Raw genomic sequence first — 15,955 nt, forward strand, 5'->3', positions numbered from 1 at the left:
CTCCTCTGCATTCTCTGCCCAACAGAGACAAACTGCTTTGTCAGATTTTGCCCTGGGTCATCACCCACCACCCAATTCTTGTGCGACCTCCCTTCCTATTGGAAAAACTTCTTCCTTTCCATGCTCAGCCTGCGATTCTCAACCCACACCCTCTTGCTAATCAAGCTGAAGATGGAATGTTTCCCTTATTTTAACCAGATATGTTAGGTTTAGCCTAAGTCTAGCAGATTTTAAGTTATCGATAGAATTTTCATCCATTTCCTTGTAAACACTATAATCAACATTCCTATTTTCAGATGCACTACTTACAGCATCTGAAATCAGACATGAAAAAGTAATTTAAATTTGTTCACAACAAAGTTTTCTGAAGATATAAGCAGATTCTGTCAGATGCAGAAGCACAATACTTACAAACACTTTCAGGCATTGTAGTGTAGTCAAACTATCTCACCAGAGATTACCAATACACCTGGTAGACATTCTTATCAATGGTTCTTATACAATCCTCATAATCTGCCATTGTCACCCCAAAGTGATGGCCAGTTAAGCAGTTGGACCCACATGATTACCAGAGGCTCACTTCTTTCTTGACTGCAACATTTTCTTTAAAATTATGCCCTAGTTATTTCATATAGGTAACATTTGACATTTACATGTTCCCTCAGGAAGCATCAGCAACTGGTGGACCTGAAAGGACTTTGAAACCCTGTATGACACTGTACGATGTGTCAGCTGTCCTTTTACATGGTAACAGATGGTGACTGAAGTCCAGTTAAACTCTACTTCTTAACTGTAGTATGATCTCTAGTAGGGCATTCACACTCTCTCACCTCCCAAGTTTTTCATCTGTGAAATGGAAATGATAATGCTGCCCTACCATGAAGTTCAAATGAGATCATAGTTGGAAAATGCCTTCAACAGTCAAATGTTAACAATTTTATCAAATGCATTTACTTTTAATCTTCACAATAGTAAGACATAGAGGTCATTATCCCCTTTTACGGATGTGAAGACTCAAGCGAATAAATACTGGAGGGCCTCAGGTCCACACCCAGGTCTCCCTGTCCAATGCTCTTTCCTCTCTGGGAGGAGGTACACTCCACCGCACCATCCCTGTTTATGGCTCTGTCCTCTGCACATTTCAAACAGCACATCATGAAGCTGTTGGCCTAAAGTCTGGCAGCAAATCAATCCTCAAGAGCCACACAACGGAAAGAAGGGGACCAAGGGGAAGGCAGTCAAGCCCCCGAGGCCTCTACTGTCCATGAATCCTACTCCCAGCCCAGCTGCCTGATTTTCCCCAACACAGGTATGTTGGCCACGTACCTGTGGAACATCTGCTTCCACCACAGCCCTGGGGAAGATAGATGGGATTCAGTGGCAGTGCCCTGAAAAGAAGTGTCACCGGAGGCAAGAACTCAAGAGGCACAGCAGCAATTAACATGAAAGAGTTTATGTTCAGGTGCCTAGTGAGTAGGAAGGACACAGGGACATTTCCAGATGCTTCACTTGGGGAACACTGGAAATCACTGAAGTTCTCTCTGGCTCCCAAAAGCCCAAGAAATACCTCAGTTTGGGAAGAAACAGAATCGGCATCGTCTCTCCTCTTTCCTCAACCCCACTTCCTTACCACAGAGCTGTTTCACTCGCTGGCCTACAAGGTTCTGTGTGGTCAGAGAGAAGATGTTTCCATTGTCATAAGCTCTAGACCTACCCCAGAGTCCACCCTCTGTGAACGTCTACTGAATTGAACAGATGTAAGTAGAGTACTTGGAAAACAACAGGGAATCACCCTCTGGCCTCAGAGACCTATGAAGCATATGCAGGCGGGCTGGACTCTGTCCTGGGGAGGAGGAGGCCTAGGCCCTCATGTAGGAGCCAAAGGAAGGAAAACCATCAACATCCTATGAACTAAATGGAGAAAATGCTGTTTAGGAAAAAAAAAAAAAAATCCAATAAATGAAATTCCCAAGAGCAGCAACTATCAGGGGAAAATCCCTCCCTTGTGTGAGAGGCAGGGAAGTGGTGTTCTGGCCACCAGCAGCCAGAGCTGGGCTGCGAAGGTGAAGGGGCTGCTTCCTGCACTTGAAGTCGACTGATGGGAACCCTGTGGGCACCTTCCTGCCTCGCTGTGGGGACTCATGGGTGAGTTTTGAGGGCCCTGACCTCTTCAGAGGAAGGAGGCCTAATTGCCAGGTCCAGTATTCTTCCCTGATCTTGTACTGAGTGAGTGGAGAACAAGTTGGGGCTTTCTCTGAACCACGTGGCCCCTTACCTGATCTGGAAGAACAAAGGGAAATTAATACAGAGCTACTTTATGCAAACACCTCCCTCTTTTTTTGTATACTATATTTAGAGAAAGAAACTGCTTTGGCATTCAGAGATAAGTTTTACATAAGAGTTTGTTGCTGCTGCCTTTAACCAAACAGTAAAAGCCAAGTGGAAACACTCAAATGTCAGTAATACGACCAAAATGCTTAAAACTATCCACAAGGCCCCCTTCAGTCACCACATTTTTAAACTTCTGGAGTACAGAAAACCTTCTTGGAAGAACTTATCATAATCTAATGCTTGACAAAATGTTTTCCACCTTCCCTCCCAACCTCTCCCATTAAGGTTTTTCAGGTGTACTTGATTGCAATGACTTTGGGCCAAGCTAAGTCACTGTGTGGCCTTGGGCAAGTCCCTATCCCTGTTGGTCTCAGTTGCTGATTGTAAGACTTCTAAGTTTCCCCCCTGCTGAAAGGGGCCCCTTTCAGCACTAGGAGTCGAGAACCAGTGATCCCATTAGGAAACAATGCAACTCCTAGAATTATGGGTCCACAGGGAGCATATTGCACCTCTGGCCGAACCGTTCCCAGACTGCTGCTAACACAGAGGCTCCAAGCTTTCAAGCCTCAGTAATGGCTCCAAGGAATTCAGTGTTTTGTACCAAATGAATTCTGGCACCACAAGGGGACTGGAGAGGTCTTACTTAGCTGGCCCAGTAAAAAGAAGGAAAGTGACCTTCTGCCCTCTTCCTGCGTTCTCCTCCACTGGGCTCCTGGGCCGCCTTCTCTGGACCTCTCTCCACACCCCTACTACCAAAGCCATCAGCACTGTGAGAGTTTGGGCTCTTGCGTGGTCTGTGAGTACCTACCATGCCTGGCTCCCTCCAGCCCTCTTCTTCCCTGCCTGCTGAAAAACTCCTTCTGTAGGAAGCTGCTCTCAGGTGGGAAGGAGCCAACTGACTAATTCACACGGAGACATACTGCTTCCTAAAGAATTGAAATGCAGATGTCCTATAGGAAGAAGAAAAAATTCATTAAGTTCCCAAGGAAATTGAAGAGTAGAACTTGAGGCATCAAAGATGAACCAAGAGAAGATGTATTATGGCATGAGAGTTTTCCAACACCAGATTTTTGGATTTGGGTGTGGCTCTGCCCTTTCTTTTACAAATATGTACTCTAGGGAAATTTGTTTAACCACTCTGAAATCCAAGTTCTAGGACTATAAAATGGCTCTGGAGCCACTGATCTACCCCCATGAGATAACAGAAAAGTGCTTGCAAAATGCAGAGTTCAGCACAGCCCCCCATGCCCACGCCCCCCTTAACCTACCCCCAGTCATCTCTTTCTTAGTTCCACTACTCACTCCCACTACCCTGAGAAAACAAGGGAGAGAAAGATGCTGGCATGTTCCCTTCCAGCCTTCCCCACGCTTCATCCCCTCCCTACCTCCTAATCATCACAGGGATTTGGAGGGTTGTTTTTGCATCTGGATTTTCCCTTGCCCTAGGGGAAGCACTCCAAGTCTCTGGAACCACAAGGTTTGACACGTTCTGTAATAGGACAATAGAAGACGGGGTGTGCAGGGTGGGAAAGAGGGAGATCTGCATGGTGGACAAAATCAGGAGTAACAAGGGTCGTGCTTTTTTATTTTTTTAAGACCTATACAAAAATGTGTCCCTTCTGACTCTTTTGCCAACATCTCTCAGTCCTCTTGAAGACTGGGCAGCATGATGACAAGCTTGGTGCTATTTTATAATCAGGCTATTTCCACATATTCCTCTCAGTGGGGGACAGTTCTCCACCTCCAACAGAGTAGATATTCCCCTTATTTAAATGTGGACATTTCTCAGGGCACCTGGGTGGCTCAGTGGGGTAAGACTCTGACTTTGACTCAGGTCATGATCCCAGGGTCCTGGGATCAAGCCCCACATCAGGTTCTCTGCTCAGCAAGGAGCCTGCTTCTCCCCCTCTCTCTGCCTGCCTCTCTGCCTACTTCTGCCTATTTGTGATTTCTCTCTCTGTCAAATAAGTAAATAATCTTTTAAATAAATAAATAAATGTGAAAATTTCTCATTATTGACAAAGATTAATATTTATAAAGTCCTAACTTGATGGGAATTATTCTAGCTATTCCTGATTACCATTAGGCTTATATGTTAACAGTGTATTGCCAAGTAAGTTTGGGAATTGGTCTAAAAAATATGAAAATAGAAATAAGACTGAATAAAAACAAAGCCAATTCATAGGACACTAGAACATTGCAAAGAGAGGAACCATCATGTTTATTAAGCCCCTGTATGATGAAATTACGTAATGCATGCTGGGGAGCAAGGTCACACACTGATCAGAGCTGAATTAGAACACAGTTCTTCTAATCCACTTTGTGGATGGCTGAGAACATAACAGCAGTAAAATAGAATAAACTAAAAGATAATTACGAGCCAAAAAAAAAATAAAAAGACAAATTCAAAAATGGTTCAAAACTAAACACCAATCTAAATTCAACTAACAAACAAATAGATGGAAATGAAATTCAAATGGGAAAAAGCATAAGTGGAAATGCAAATTTCAGACAGGGAGAATGAATGCGAACTGGAACTCCACTTAAGCCATCCACTGATCTGGAGCTTTTACTGTCCGCTGTGGAGCTCCCACTGGGTCATAATACCAAGGAAGAAGTGATTCTATTTGGGAAAACAAGGTTAAAGACAAAAACAATAACAAAATGCTGGGGCTTGTGTTTGACACAAACTGAAAGCAAACCGTAACCTCATTTTTGGTGACAATCACCAGGAAGAATAAACAAAAGAGTTCTTGGGGCCCACTCCACGAAAAGGAATAAAATGCCAGTAACAAGAAAAACAAAGTAATTAAGAGAATTCCTCAGCCCACATCAACTCTGCTTATTGGGGTGAGTGCCCAAAGCAGGTTGCTCCTAGGCAAGGCCCTTAAAGTTGTTCTGGAAAGCCCCTGAGAAGTAGAGGCCCTGTGGGTGCTTGTTGCTGGCAGGGCAAGAGGTTGTGAAGACTGAGGAGACAGAGAAGAAAGCTTCCATTTTAAGGACTTTGACCCTGAAGATTTTCATCTCCTCCTCCATCTGCCCTCTCTGCTCTGTGCTCTTGGGCTAACAGTGGGACACTTAACCTTGGGGCTTGCACCTCATACTCACCCGGCAAATAATGAAGAGACTTCCCATGCACCCCCTACTTTTCCCAGTTCGATTAGCATAGGTGTCTGAATCAGGCTGCCACACAGTAAACACCTGTTTTACTGAACTCCGTCAGCTCAATTCATAGTTCCCCCATACTTCCCAGCCATGGGTTCCAAGAGGCCAGGGTTAAAGCTCATCCAGGAAAGTGGAGAAAGGAAAGTGCCTCTGCAATAATTTAAGTCAAATGTTGGGTCTCCCAGACAACAAGAAATGAGACTTGAGCAAAATTAATAGGAACACAACACGGACCTTACAGTCAAGGAATTTTGCTGGTAGAATTCTCAAATACAATAAAATATAGAACGAGGCTCGAGTTTAAATATTTTTTTTTAAGATTTTATTTATTTATTTGACAGAGATCACAAGTATGCTGAGAGGCAGCCGGAGAGAGTAGGGGAAAGCAGGCTCCCGGCTGAGCAGAGAGCCCAATGCAGGGCTCAATCCCAGGACCCTAAGATCATGACCCAAGCAGAAGGCAGAGGCTTAACCCACTGAGCCACCCATGTGCCCCTCGAGTTTAAATATTTTAATAGTAAATCCCACAGATCCAGACTTTCACTCAGTGGTTTTATTTTCTTAATAGGAATTGTCCAATATCATGCCTAGTACCTAAAGAAAGTAACAATGTACCTTTGACACAGCACTGTCCTTGACACTCAGAAATAACAGGTTCTAAAACTGGAGAAGAAAATGCCCTTCCTCAAGCCCGTTGGCCAAAAATACAGAATTTTGAACCTGAAAGAAATCTTAATTGGAGACCCAGGTTTAGGGTAATAATATCATCTTGACAAAGTAAGGCACAGGGCCTTAGGAATAGGTGATTGTGAAATGAGGGGCCTTAAAGTGTGAGCATCTTTAGTTTCATGGTATATGTACCTCTGCCAATGACTCACGGTGTAATTCACTTAAATAGTCATTTACTGCATTTTGTTGATTTGTAGAATTTTCAACCTGAAAATATCAACTGGCTTGTTCACTGCCACGCATTTAGTTGTTGGAAAGCGTCAGGGATCAAGCCCTGTATTTTGAACTCCTATCCAGAACTGTATTACCTCTACTGGCTACGTCTGTAACTATTTTGTATATACCCCTAAACATCCAAAAGCATCACATACTTTTGGTTTCAGGTAGTCAATAAAAGGTCTTAATTAACATAAGGAAAGAGAATAAACCTATCTACTATTTAGAAGTAAAGTAACTTAGGACTTAGGCCAGCCCTAAATGAAAGCCAGTGGGTGATACATGGCACCATATGTCAGGTTTGTTAACAGCTTAGCTCTCTCCTGCTTGTACTCATCTTTGTTCTTCTTTTCTTCCAGAATCAGGTGCCAGGCCTAATTAAATTCCTGATTATAGCCCAAGACATCGCTGGGAGTTCAGCTGGCCAGCTGGCTAGGTATAAAGGACAAAACAGTCTCCCCAATTAGATTTCCAAAGATACTGGTATTGTATTGGTAGAGCCATCTGCTGGACTCTCCCAAATCATGCACTCATTTATTCATTCATCCATTCATTCACTAATTTGTTCATTCATTCATTCAACATTCATAATGAGCGCCTCAGGACATGGGACACATCAGTCTCTCTTCTTAAGGAATTTAAAGTCCATTTGAGGAGATAAGAAATGAACTCATGAAAAGAATTTTAGTTGGAGCACATGTAGGCAGAACAGAGAGGGGAGAGAGCTTCCTCAAGGTGGACCTGATCCAGGACCTGTAAGTCCCTGGAAGATAGGCACAAAGCCCTCTTGATCTTTCCAGCCCTTGACTGAACAAAGAAATATCTCATTGACACTCAGTGACATTAGCCAGTTGCTTAGGGACCTGCTAATTTCTTTTTTTTTTTTTTTTAAGATTTTATTCATTCATTTGACACAGAGAGAGAGAGAAGGCAAGCTGGCACAGAGGCAAGCAGAGAGATGGGGGGAAGGGGGAAGCAGGCTCCCCGCTGAGCAGAGAGCCCAATGCGGGGTTTGATCCCAGGACCTTGAGATCATGACCCGAGCCGAAGGCAGAGGCTCAACCCACTGAGCCACCCAGACGCCCCTCTTTTTTTTTTTTTTTTTAAGATTTTGTTTTTTAAGTAATCTATCTCTACACCCAGTGTGGGCCTCGATCCCACAACCCTGAGATTAAGAGTCACACGTTCCACTGATAGAGCCAGCCAGGTGCCCCGAGACTCATTAATTTCTGATGATGGAAGATAAGATTATTGGGGACCTAGGCTCCTCACCCCACACAGACCCCTTGGAGCCAGGCTTGGGCCTGACAGGTAGATGAGCATCTCTTCAGAGGCACTGGTTCATTTAGAATAGTGGCTTTCAGCCATACTAAACTTAATGCCTCTTTTTATAACAAATAATTTGTAAGTCTCCCTTTGTTATGCTCAAATGAAAACCATAAATAACACAATCTGCCTACACAAAGAATTTTCCCTCCAAAATCCATAATTTTAAAAATTATTAACAACGCACTCACTGTTATAATGAAAGACCAAAGAAATGTAATTTTATAGTAAAATATTAAGTATTTCGGTACCTGAAAAAAAAAATGTACATAGTTACACTGGACCACCTAATGAGTAGTTAGATGTCTGCACCTCTGGGCAGAATCACCATGAATGCAATATGTAAATGCATAGATCCACAAGTATTTTAAGGGCCACTCAAATGCTGATTGGCTTTGCTATTCATTATATGGTTTTCCAGAATCATGGGAATCCTAGGGAACAACACTCCATAAAGTCCTAAACAATATATGCCACCTTCACTCAATTTTGCATTCCTAGAAAAATTCAGTTCCTGTCAAAATTGAAAAAAAAATCCTTCATGTTTATATGTAAAATGGAGTTGACATTTTACATATAAATACAAATAGGGTTTGTATTTATAATTACAAACAGGGTTTTCATGGACAACCATCTGGTGGGACATTTGAAAGTATGTTGACAGTACCTTGTGGTATAGACTGTCCTGATCATGGCAGAACATCTGACACCCCATCCAGTGACAGCCCCCCCCCCCCGCAGTCATTGGAACAAACTGTGATTGTGACAAATGCTTCCATAAAATCCCAAAATTCCTCTTAGGGAGTGAAACTATCCTTTCTGGGAAGCCTAGATTAGAGGGCAAGGGGTGTGTGTGTGTGTGTGTGTGTGTGTGTGTGTGTGTATGTGTGTGAGAGAGAGAGATAAGGTATGTGTCTTCTCTAACAGCTGGAGGTAAGGATCACCTGCTCACCCTGTTGCCTCCTGAAGTGGTTAATTTAATGTGATGGGGCACCAGCTGGCTCAATCATTTGGGGTATGACTTCTGCTCAGGTCATGATCTTGGTATCCTGAGATTAAAGCCTTGCATCAGGCTCCCCTACTCAGTGGGGAGTCTGCTTGTCCCTCTTCTTCTCCCTCTGTCCCTCCCCCCACTAGTGCTCTCTCTGTCTCTCTCTAATACATAAAATCTTTAAAGAAATTTTACGTGTCAACCTATCAGCTATAGGGTGCCCAGATATTTGGTCAAACATTATTCTTGAGTATTTCTGTGAGTGTGTTTTTGGATGGGATTAACATTTTTTTTTTAAAGATTTTTATCTATTTATTTTGATAGAGAGAGATCACAAGTAGGCAGAAGACAGGCAGAGAGAGAGAGGGGGAAGCAGGCTCCCCGCCGAGCAGAGAGCCCGATGTGGGGCTCGATCCCAGGACCCTGAGATCATGACCTGAGCTGAAGGCAGAGGCTTAAACCACTGAGCCACCCAGGTGCCCCGGATGGGATTAACATTTAAATTTATAGACTGAGTAAAGGAGATTGCACCCTCTAATATGGGTGGTCCTCACCCAATTAGTTGAAGATCTGACTAGAACAAAAAGGCTGACCCTCTTAGAGTAAGAGAGTAAGAGAATTCCTTAGACTGCCTTAAACTGGGACATCAGCTTTCTCCTGCCTTCCGACTCAGACTGAAACATGGGCTCTTTCTGAGTCTCAAGGCTGCTAGCATTCAGACTGGTACCACAACGTCAGATCTCCTAGGTCTCCACCTTGACAATTCATTCTGTCAACCTCCATAATCACCTTAAGCCAAGGTAGAAGAAAGGATATAAGGTACAGGTGTGGAGTGAGGAGAACTAGGCTAGAGAGAGCAGGCAGGAGTTGGATTGTGGGATGCCCTGTGTGGGTCATGATAGGCTGCTTGGTTTTCACTCAAAAGGCAATAAGAAGCCACTGAAATATTTTAAGCAGGAGAGTGGCCGATCAGATTTGTATAATAAATGTATCACTCAGACTGAAGAAAAGAGTCTGGTTGCATAAACTAGCAAACCAAGAGCAGGAGCAACACTCAGGAAAGTGTTGCAGTAATTCGGTGGAGGTGTGATGGGGACCAAAATTAAGGCACAAGTCAGGGAGGAAGGAAGGGGTATGCAGAATATCAAGTAGAGAAAGGATTTGCACATACACACACATAACTGATCAGTAAAACATGAAAAAATCTTGCTATAACTAATAAAGCAATTAAAAAAGTGATAAGGTACTTTCTTCTGTTGACTTCATAAGGGTTTTTGTTTTATTTTATTCTTTGGGAATACAGGACATGTTGAGTTTGAGGTCCCTGTGGGTCTCCAAATGGATTCCCTCCATTAGTAGTTGGCCCTGTGGGTCCATAATTCAGGAGATAGTCCTGGGCTGCAGATAGAGTTTGGGAGTCATCCATGGTATGTGGTGGTCAGCAGCTTTGGAAGTGAGCTAAATCACCAAGGGAGAGTCTGTATAGAGAGGAAACAGGGCGAAATCCTGGGAAACACTAGCAATCAAGGTGAAGAGGGGTTAAAGAACAGCTAAAGGAGGCTAAGAAGGAATTGTCAGAAAAGTAGAAGGAAACCTAAGAGAAAATAAGGTGGAAGCCAGGACAGGAAGGAACACCAAGAAGGAGGGAGTGAGGAAAACCACCAAAGGTTGCAGAGAGATAAAGTGAGGTTGACCTTCATACTGAATATTATGCACTGCATTCAGCAAACAAGTCATCGGTGACTTGTTTCTTCTATTTTATTTATTATTTCATTCCCCCCCCCCATTTCCTTGTACGAATTAGTTGTTACTCAATTTTTTTATTTTCCTTGTTAATCTGGGATCTCTACTTTTTCCATAATATCAGCTTTCTTCTCCTTTTTGTGACTTATAGTCAGACCCATATTTTTATTCCATTGCATGAAGACTCCAACTATTTCCCCTAAACTCTATTCTCCTGCTGTTCTTCCTCCCCTGAAGGATGAATCCTTTAGAGTGCTTTCACTTCCCACTCTCACACCAACATGAGACGTGTGGGAAAGTTTTCCTTCCCCTCTTTCTCCTTTAGTACTTTCAGTTCCAGGCTATTATTAACATTTCCCTTGAAATATGTCTCTTCTATTTTGAGTACTTCTATTACACATCCTTAAACAGTCTATTATTATCCATACAAATGTAACTAGTTATATACTGTAAAGGTTCTTTCTCATCACTATTTTTTTTTCTTTTTATCCTCCATCCATCTTGACGCCTTTATACAGATTCAATTATTGTTTGGTTAGGTCTTTTATTAATATCTTTTTTGTCTGATGGAAGATGTGGGTGACACATCCTTTGAATCTTTGCATATCCTCAAATATATTTCTTTCACTCTGACAGGGGAACAATGTCTTGCTACAGGATTCTTGGTATGCACTATTTTTTTCTCAGTGATCTTCACATGATTCACCACAATACTGTTTCAAGCATTGAAGAGAAAGTTGATTTCCCCATGATCCTTTTTCCTCTGTCAGTAACTTGTACTTTCTTTCTGGATGATTGTAACATTTCTTTTTATCCTTATACTTCAGGAATTTACCAAGCTGACTCACTTGTCTTTGTCCAGAACTTGCCAAAACCTTCTAATCAGCAGTCTTGGGCCTTTTTTTAGCTTAGGGAATTTATTTTCTACTACTGAAATATTCTCTCTCTCTTTTCCATCTACTTAACTTGTGTGCAGATCTTATCTTTTGGCTTCAGAAAGTTTTTTGTATTCTACAAGAATCTTTACATCCTAATGTTCTTACTATTTTAAAAGGTTATTATTGTCCTTTATGCAAGCTTCTTTCCTAAGAGTATTGCTGGGCTCCTTAGGTATTATAGTAGTTTCTTTTGTCTGCTCTCAGGGCTCAGTGCCAGTCACTGAGGTGCTTTAAGATGGAGCAGACCCACAAGTGGTGGGCAGTACTCACCCAGTCAAGATGCCAGGAGGATGGCTCTCATCCTCCAGTTTTCTCACATTGCCCAGTCTTGACAGTAGAGGTAGAACATAGTACACCTATATAATTTCCCTTCTTCTCAATCAGCTGAGTCTCTTTGCCAGAATAGCTACTGGTACCCAGATGCTGGGGCCTTCTTCTGATCACAGAAGAAGGGGCAGTTTGGAGAGTAGGTGCTTACATGCACAGCTTTAAGAAAGCAACACAGGTCCCATTCAAGAAGTTATCTCAAATTGACATGAGCAAGATAGCACAGTAGGAAGACCTTCATTCTCCATAAATACATTGATTTAGCAGCAATTCATAGACAAATTCCTTTTGTGAGAAATTCAGAAATTAATTGAAAGGCTTTTGTACCTCAGGCAAACATGAAACCAGGTTCACTGAAGCCAGGAAGGAAATTCAGGACACAATTTTGCCAGAATTCCTACACTTAGCACAGTACCATATGATCAGGAAGAGACTCGCTAGGTCCCAGGATTTCACAGGGGAGGAAAGAGTTGATTCATGCATCTAGTGACCCCCCTTTTCCAAAAGGGCTCCCCAAGAACTGGCTTCTGTCTTGCCAAGCTTGGCACTTTTATGGGTCCAACACAGTCTAGCCACCCAGGGGAGAACGGAGACAGACTTGGACTCCATGACTCCACCCCTTTGCACAGCACAGAGCAAGCAGGCAAAAGCACAGCTGCCTGCTTCTCCCTGGTGAGGTAAAGAATTGGTCCAGGCTTCCAACATCACTTTTCTGGGAGTTTCCCAAAGGACTAGTTCTGACTTGCCTGTCTTGGAGTGCCAATGTGACCTGACATAGTCTATCTGCCTGAGGGCTAGTGAGCACAGAATCAAGATTTGGGTTGGAAGTCATCATACTACCCTTTCCTGGTTCAGCACAGAGCAAGCAGAGATAGATAGATATAGATGAATGGATGGAGAGTTAGATAGATAGATAGAGGTTTCCCACTTGTGCCTAGGAAAGGAAAAGTTGGACAGAGTACCCAGTGATCCAACTTTTCTGGGTCCCATCTAGGGAACTGGCTTCAATCTCACTTGTCCCAGATAGAATCCAGGATACTCCAGACATCTAGTAGTTATATAGAAAGTGGGTTGGTTTAACACAAAATATTGAAAAGCCCCTAGAATTTCTGGCCAGCCCAACTGATGGGGGGTCTTCTCCTGTACACAGCCAGTCAGTGAAAACTATGAGAGGTGGCTGTTTTGTCTAATACGCAGACACCAACACAGAGTCCAGGAAAATGAAGAATCAGATAAAGATATCATAAAGGTACACAATAAATCTTAATAAAACAACCCTAATGAAATAGAGGTATATGATATACCTAACAGAGAATTCAAAATAACTGTCGTAAAGGTGCACTTGCGGTTAAGAGAACATGAAGGAAGTAATAATTTCAATAAAGAAATAGAAAATATTTTAAAAGTCCCAAATAGAAATCTGAATCTGAAGAACACAATAGCTAAAATTAAAAATTCACTAGAGGTGGTTCAATAACAGACTAGAGCAACAGAAGAAAGAATCAGTGAATTAAAAGATAAGTCATTGAAAATAATTCATTCAGAGGCGCAAAAAAGGAAAAAAAAAAATGAAGGAGTGTAGAAAGCGTAAGGGACTTATGAAATAAGTTGGCCAAACAGGCCAACATATACATTGTAGGAATTCCAGAAGGAGAAAAGAGAAAGAAAGGACCAAAAAAGCTTATTCAAAGAAATAATGGCTGAATATTTCTCCTCAACTCCGTGTAAGGAAATAGACATCCAAATCCAAGAAGACCAAAAAATACCCAAAAATGTGAAACAAGAAAATTTCACACTGAAATACATTATACTCAAACTGTCAATTCAAAGACAAAAAGAGAATTTTAAAAACAGCAAGAGAGAAGCAAATTGCCTTATACAAGGGAACCATCATAAGACTATCAGCAATTTCTCAGCAGAAATCTTGCAGGCCAGAAGGGAATGGTAGGATAAATCCCAAATGCTCAAAGGAGAAAACTGCCAACCAAGCGTACTGTACCTGGCAAAACTGCCTTTCAAAAATGAAGGAGAGATAAAAACTTTCCAGACAAACAAAAGGTAAAGGGAGTTCATCACCGTTAGACCTCCTTACAAGAAATACTAAAGATAGCGTAAGAAAGTATAAAATGTATTGGTAAAGATGAATATATACACAGATACAGAATACTGTGTTACTATAATGGCAGTAGGTAAAATAGTTTTAATTCTAGTATTAAAAAAACAAAAATACTAAAAATAACTATCTAAAATATGTTAAAAGAGAAACAATATGAATAGATATTATGTTGTCATACAACAACAAAATATGTGAGAAGTTATAGTGTAGTTTTTATATGTGATTAAACAGCTTAAAATAGACTACTTTTATGAGCTTAAAATAGGCTTTTAACTATGAGATATTTTATATAAGCCCCGAAGTAACCATTAACACCAAGAATATCTATACAAGTTACACAAAAAAAAGGAAAAAAGAATTTTAAAAATATCAGTACCAAAAAATCAACAAAACACAAAATAAGATAGCAAGAGAGGAAGACAGACAACAAAATTAGAAGATCAACAAAAAATAACAAAACGGCAATAATAATTTAAATGTACAAATAATTTAAATGTAAATGGACTTGGGGCACCTGTGTGGCTCAGTGAAGCCTCTGCCTTCAGCTCAGGTCATGATCCCAGGAACCTGGGATTGAGCCCCACACCCGGGCTCTCTGCTCAGTGGGGAGCATGCTTCCCCCTCTCTCTCTGCCTGCCTCTCTGCCTACTTGTGATCTCTGTCTGTCAAATAAATAAAATCTTAAAAATAAACAAACAAATAAATAAATATAAATGGATTAAATTCCCCAATCAAAAGAGATAGAGTGATGGAGTGGCAGGATAGATAAGAAAACAAGACCCAACAATATGCTATCTACAAGTAACTCAATTTAGATTTAAGGACACACACGGGCTAAAAGTGAAGATGGAAAAAGATAGTCCATATATATGGTAACCTAGAGAGAGCAGAGGTGGCTATAGATATACCACACAAAATAAACATATAAAAATGAAGTAGAAAACTATCACAGAGACAAAAAAGAGACAAATAAAGATAAAAGGGTCAATTTACTAGGAAGGTATAACAATTATAAATATATATGCACCCAATATCAGAGCACCACAATATATAAAGCAAACATTGACAGAACCAGAGGAAGAAATATATAGCAATACAATAATAGTAGGAGACTTCCATACCTCACTTTTAATAATGGATAGAACATCCAGACAGAATACCAATAAGGAAACACAGGATTTGAACAACACTGTAGATCAAATGGACCTAAGAGGCATATAGAAAACATTCTTTTTTTTTTTTTTAAGAGATATTTTATGTTAAGAGGGTAGGTCTCATGTAAGTATTCTTACCATAATAAAACATTTTTTTTTTAAAAAGAGACCAAGTAAAATGACATACAAGAGTAATTCATTCCTAATAACTTTGTGACACTGTAAACCAAAAGAAGGAAGGCAGGAAGGCAGGAAGGAAGGAGAGAAAGGAAAGGAAGGAAAGGGTAGGAGAGATGTAGCCTATTATCACAGTTATGCACATCTCTTAAAAAGAAGAAGAAAGTCATCTGGGTTCAGGGTCTGTAGTCTGACCTGCATTCCCCCTGGCTGAGGATAGTCCTCCAGTCCCCTGGTTCTGCAGGTGGAGTGCCATCTCTCCAGACTCGGTATTGGCAGGATCCCTTTTGGTCCCTTTCACTTAGACTTTGGAGAGGTGAGGCATATCTACTTTTGCTTTTTGCAGTCACTGCCTTCTGACCCCAAGGAGGAAAAGTCTTGGTTTCTCAAGCCCCAAATTCACCTTCATTCAGGTTCCATATTCATCTCTGAGATGCAGGGAGGACCGTTCCCCTACTTGGTCTCCAGGAAATCGTTCTGACATCACTGCTCTCCCTGAGCCCTCCATAAAATGCTAAACTGGGGACTGGCTCTTGCATTGTTTACATATTCTAGCAATCAGACTTGCCCCGCCTTTGTTTTGAAGTCGTGGAGCCAAGTGCCACTCTAAGCCCTTTTCCATTTCATCAGTTTGAATCCTTTCCCTGCCCTATTTTTCCACTTCCTGTCCAGCAACTTGAGCATTCCTGACTGGCCCAAGATTTGGGTCAAGAAAGTTCCACTTTCGATGAATACTGGTGAG

The sequence above is a fragment of the Mustela erminea genome, chromosome 5 (genome assembly GCF_009829155.1).
Source record: "Mustela erminea isolate mMusErm1 chromosome 5, mMusErm1.Pri, whole genome shotgun sequence".
Classification (NCBI taxonomy): Eukaryota; Metazoa; Chordata; class Mammalia; order Carnivora; family Mustelidae; genus Mustela; species Mustela erminea.